The following is a 6,042-nucleotide window of genomic DNA, read 5'->3' as shown; positions in this document are numbered from 1 at the left end:
CATAACTCATCAACATGTCTTTTTCATCTAGGAGCTGGTTAACTTTCTGTGGAGCTCGGTCATTCACCTGCCTTTACCTGATGACTTTGAGCACTGCATTGAGTTTGAGAGCCTTGCTCCAGAGTTTATATGAAATGTTCTCAGTTCTTCCCCATTTAGTGCAATGTCTAGATTACTGTATTAGATATGATATATCCTTTCTCTCTTTCCCTTTCTCAGATATGACCTCAAGAATATTTTTCAAAATTTTTCAGTTAAAAATGAAAGAGCTACCTGATTGATTGCTCAACACAAGGTGGAAAACTCCGAAATCATACACACATAAGCAACAGTAAATAAATACAGTCAGTTGGATTTATGTATTGGAGCACGCGCGTGTGTATGTGTGTGTGTGTGTGTGTGTGTGTGTGAAGAGAAAGGGGAATGCTTGAGTTTGGAGGGAGGAGAAAATAGTGGAGAAATCATGTAACTCTTTTTCAATTGAAATATTTCAAAAACTTAAAACATAATACACCTTAAATTCCTTCCCATGCCATTAGTCACTATTCTACAACAGAACTTAAGTAGCTGCATTTCTCATACATTTATTTACTTACTCATCATTGAGCACTTTGGGTACCTACAAATTTTTGTCAATCACAGTACATCTTAGAAAGGTTTGTGCACTGTGTAAGGAAGGGTTTGTGGGCTTCTGAATCTCTATAAAGTGCTTCTTAAATGTGAAAAATGAATTGCTAACAGCCAAGAGCACAAAGGTACAGTACCCACTACCACAAGTTAAAAGTCAACTTTCTCACATTTGAGGAAACCACAGTAATCAGCACATCTTGGATAGAATGGATGAGATTGACCCTGCGAAAACCATTTTCATGATCACACTATCATCCCCAATTAGTTAAGTATTCCTTGGGAAAATTTGAGGAGTAAATAAGGAGATAAAGGAGGAATTTAGAGGGAGGAAAGTCAAGGGGAAATAAAGTACTCATATTTTTATTAAAACTTAAAAATTAAAAAAAGAGTATTTGCAGTGCAGGTTATGATTCCATGGATTTACTTTTTTTGTTTTTCTACTCAAATGTCTTTGTTTCATGCACTATAGATAAATAATGGCCCCACGGCTAGTGGTCCCACAAACGGCCCAAGCCAAACAACTGTCATCTACACTCAAAGGACCTAGTTCAGTCCTATGCATATTCCCCAGCTGTCAGTATAGAGTCAGTGAGCTCCCCCTTGCCTGGGTGAGCTGTTTCCGTGTCTTTCCCATCATAGTCTTGTCCCCTTTTGCTCATAGTATTGTTTCTACCCCGTGGACTGGATTGCGGTAGTTTGGTCCCTTCTTGGTTGTGGATCTCTGCATGAGCTTCCAGAAACTGGTTGTTTGGAGCCCTTTCCCTATGGAGGGGTGATACCTTGCTTAGTCTAGATAAAGGGGTGAGGGCCTTGGTCCTGCCCCAAGTGATGCAACAGACTTTGTTGACTCCCCATGGGAGACCTCATCCTCTCTGAAAAGTTGATGGAGGTGGGATGGGGAGGTTGTGGGAGCAGCAGGACAGGAGGCAGGGAGAACTGGAATTGGCATATAAAGTAAGGGGACCAAACCGGACTCTCTGAATGTGGCTGACGGTGGAGGAGGACTGAGAAACCAAGGACAACGGCGATGAGCATGAACTCTACAGCATGGACGGGCTCACTGTGAGCCTTGTCAGTTTGGTTGCTCACCTTCCTGGACTTAGGGGGAGCTGGGAGGACCTTGGACTTAACATAGTGAAGGGAACCCTGATGGCTCTTTGGCTTGGAGAGGGGTGGAGTGGGGGTATGGGTGGAAGGGAGGGGAGGGAAGGGGGAGGAGGAGGGGAGGAGATGGAAATTTTTAATAAAAAAAAGAGAGAAAAAAATAAAATAAAAATTAAAAATGTCCTTGTTTCTATGTCAATATTTTTAATTTCTCCCTCCCTCCCTCCCCCCTTCTCTCTGTATGTGTGTGTGGTTAGATTTCCAGGTTCATATTTACCATGTTTGTGTAGTGTAATTTTTGCATATGTTATCTTGGATCCCTCTTTTGGGTGATTTTTCTTAGTGATCTGTCTGTTCTATAAAGTTCAATCCCAAAGAATTGCAGGGCTAAGGAAAGTTAGGACTCCCTTCTTAGTTCTGACATTTTTTCCCTGATCTGTTCTGATATATTTGACTGCCTTTATAATACTGCAAGCTCCTTTCTGTTTTGCTCTTTCACTCTGTGTGTCTCCTTCATTGACTTACACAGGGAGTCTCTAATATCTCCTACAAGTCTTTAAAATGAACAAGTCTTGCTCCCATGCTAAAGCATCCCACAGTGAAACTTCCTTTCATCATATTGATATATTCAAATGCTCATTGTAAAGAAATATTACTATACATTTATTTTTCTTTTATTGTTGCATATTCATGGTATATATAAAAATATATACAATGGTATATACTCATGGTGCATATTCATGATATATATATATTTAATTAAATTTTATTTTTCTTATTTCATTGACAATTTCATACCACATATTTTTCTTTTTATTTATTTGTTTTTCTAAAATGATCTTTTCTCATTTTACATGCCTATCTCAGTTTCCACTTCTTCCCCTCCCCCTGCTCCCCAACCTTATCCCAATCCACCCTCCATCTACTCCTCAGAGAGGGTAAACCTTCCCTTGGGGAGTCCACAAAGTCTGACACATCAATTTGAGGCAGGTCCAAGACCCTTCCTTCTGTATTTAGGTTGAACAAGGTATTCCTAAAAAAGAATGGGCCCAGTTCAAGCACTAGGAATAAATCCTGGTCCCACTGCCAGTGATCCCACAGACTGCCCAGGTCATTCAACTGTCACGCACATTCAGAGGACCTAGTTTCATCTTATTCAGATTTCCCTGCTCTCTGTCTGGAGTCAATGAACTCCAACTAGCTCAGGTCAGCTGTTTCTGTGGGTATCCCCATCATGGTCTTGATCCCTTTATTAATATTATTACTCTTCCCTCTCTTTGACTGGTCTCTGGCAGCTCGACCCAGTGCTTAGCTGTGGATCTCTGCATCTGCGCACATCAGTTGCTGGATGAAGGTTCTATGATGACAATTAAGGTAGTCATCAATCTAATTAATAACAGGGGAAGTCTCGTTTGGGCACCCTCTCCACAATTGCTTAGGGACGTAACTGAGATCATCCTTGTGGATTCCTGGGAATTTTCCTAGTCCTACCCACATAACTTTAAGTCATCTTGTTACTGAAAGTAGATTAAGTCCAGTTTCTTTTGTTTAAATGCTGTTGGAGTCATCTCTTACAATGTGGTTAAGCTACCAGGACGTTATACTAATAAAGAAAACTGTTTTCCCTCCCAGCAGGTATCAATTGCCAGTAGCCCCTCACTTAGAGGTGGTACTTTATGCCTACCTTTTATTCCAGATGGGTTGTTTTCTGACTTGAGTGTGAGCAAGTGTTGTGCATATTGTCATAGCCACCGATTTGATATATGTAAGTACTCTCATATGTCTGAAAATACTGTTTGACTGTAGTCATCCATGACCTCTGGATCTAAAGTATTGTACTCTCCTCTTCACCAAAATTATTTTCAGAATTATATCAGAAATTATGCATTATACCACTAAGTAAATTTAAAAGAAAACTAGAAATGATTGTCTAACTATGAGGAAAATGTGTTCAAAACACAATATTTTTTTTTTTAAAAAAAAAGCTTCCAGTTTTAACAGAGCTTGACTGGCCTGGTCTGTTGATGTTTGCTTAGTCTCTCCTATCTTTCCCTGAGGAGTTGATTTTCTGAGAGAAACTATTTATTGCTCTGCTCCTGCAAACTACATGTCTTTGTCGTAATTCTATAAAGAATTACTGTATCTATATGTCTAGATAGTAGTCTATAAAGTATTGAAATTAAAATCATGAGCATGCTCCTTTCAGTCAACAATGCTATTTTCTATTTCATTAACATACAGCCGACCTGAATGTTAATATTTATTATTATTATTATTATTATTTTTTTTTTTTTTTTGGTTTTTCGAGACAGGGTTTCTCTGTGGCTTTGGAGCCTGTCCTGGAACTAGCTCTTGTAGACCAGGCTGGCCTCGAACTCACAGAGATCCGCCTGCCTCTGCCTCCCGAGTGCTGGAATGTTAATATTTAAAAGTCTATCTAAAGATATTCACATACAAAGGTGCTGCACTCATACAAGGTATTACACGCATAAGCATGTTGTGAAAATGTATTCAGTTATTATAGGTCTATAATTTATCTATTGTCTACACTCACAAAAAAGTAGGTATTCTTACTACAGCTTCCCTAGTTAACATTTAACATAAATTACCCAAATTGTTCATCTTTATTGTAAAGCTTGCTAGAACCCGTAAGATGATGTTTGGTGTTGAAAGAAATGATATAAAATGCTATATAAAGACATGTATGTTTTTAATAAGTTACAGCAAATCTAAAGAGCTTTGGTATAACTGATGCATGTGCTTATATGTTCATATATATGTATGTGTTTATGTATATATATATATATATGTATAAGCTTATGTGTATGTGTCTATATGTATATATGTACTTATGTGTATGTGTTTCTGTGGTTATGTGTACATGTACATTTTGTGGAGGTTCAAAGTTAATACTGGGTGTCTTCTTCAATTGTTTTCCATTCTGTATTAATTGAATCATTGTCTCTTACTGAACTCTTGCCTTGCCAGTTCTTCCTTTTTGATGTAGTGATCTTAAGATCCAGGATGTATGCCTCTGCCTCCAGAGTGCTCAGATTCCTATCGCCACCAATACAGTCTACCTGGCTTTTGTGTGGATTCTGAAGATGCAAACCTTTATCCTCATTCTCTCAATGGAAATTGCTTTATCCTCCATGCCACTCCCACACTCCACAAATTTAGTTTTGACTACAAGATGACATTTTCATGTTATTCTCTCTTCTGCTGTATGTGCACAATAGTTTCTTATTAAAGAAGGAAAGGGGATTAACTTGACTTAAACCCTGTTAAAATGCAAATGAAATGAATTTCTAGGCAATAAAGAATTGTTTAAGGTGGAACCCTATTAAACACGTAATAGTAAAGAGTCCTTGGAATCTTTTGTGCATATCTGTCTGTTTCAACTTCATGCTCATTTAGACACCAGTCTTAATGAAATTTCAGAGACTTTACATTTCTGTTTGCTGCAAGCATGTTTAACAGGAACATTGCTGCATTTCATATTCAGAGAAAGTTCCGCGAATCCGTTACTTCAACAAACCAAGGACTTAGGGGGAAAAATCACATATTACATGTCTTCTATTGTTTATGTTCATTTTCTGGAATTAACAAAAGCCAGTATTAGTACTGACATACAATCTGACTAAGCTATGATTATCTATGAGGTTGTGCTTTTTGTTATGAGATATATTTTATACTTAAAATGAATGAGACTTAAGAATTTAATCACATTAAGAAGTTAGTCATAGATATAATAACAAGGTTTTTTTTCTAAAGAGTTACTAATTCCTGGTGTGTCGCTCTAGATTGAGAATGGACATTTATTTTCTGACTTAAGAAGATTCCTCCCAATGGTCATGGATTTTGCTAAGTGAGGCCTCTCTTTTGATGGGAAAGAACAGTGTTTAAGCAAACAGAATTAGGTCATTTCTTTCACCTTGTTAGACCTATTCACATTTTGCTCAAAGGCTTTTTAAAAATTCAGAGGATTTTAATATATTATCCTATAAAATAATTGTGTAATCTATTATTATAATAGATCATAAAAAGAGTATGGTCATTATAGAGTAAGTACTGTTTCAGAATCATAAATGTTAATAAGTGTCCAAGGTCAAGAAAATACAAGAGAGGTTCATAGTTAAATCTACAGAAGCTGGTATGCTGTAAGCTGAAATAGCTGCAAAAGATTCATGGAGTCTATTCTATGCCAAGAACAGTATCCCTGAAACTAATTTAAATGATTGGTTTGACTTTTTTTCATGTTCATCCCTTAGAAAGCATGTGGCATAGCCACAATGATTATAGCAATAA

At 37.4% G+C, this 6,042-nt stretch overlaps 1 pseudogene; it reads right to left on the bottom strand.

The window, feature by feature from the left end:
* Positions 1 to 752: 752 nt before the first annotated feature.
* Positions 753 to 903, bottom strand: LOC119810974 (annotated as a pseudogene).
* Between the last annotated feature and the right edge of the window lie 5,139 nt (positions 904 to 6,042).

The sequence above is a fragment of the Arvicola amphibius genome, chromosome 3 (assembly GCF_903992535.2).
Source record: "Arvicola amphibius chromosome 3, mArvAmp1.2, whole genome shotgun sequence".
Classification (NCBI taxonomy): domain Eukaryota; kingdom Metazoa; phylum Chordata; class Mammalia; order Rodentia; family Cricetidae; genus Arvicola; species Arvicola amphibius.
The sequence above is the reverse complement of the archived record's forward strand: the minus strand, read 5'-3'. Positions and strand labels throughout refer to the sequence as shown.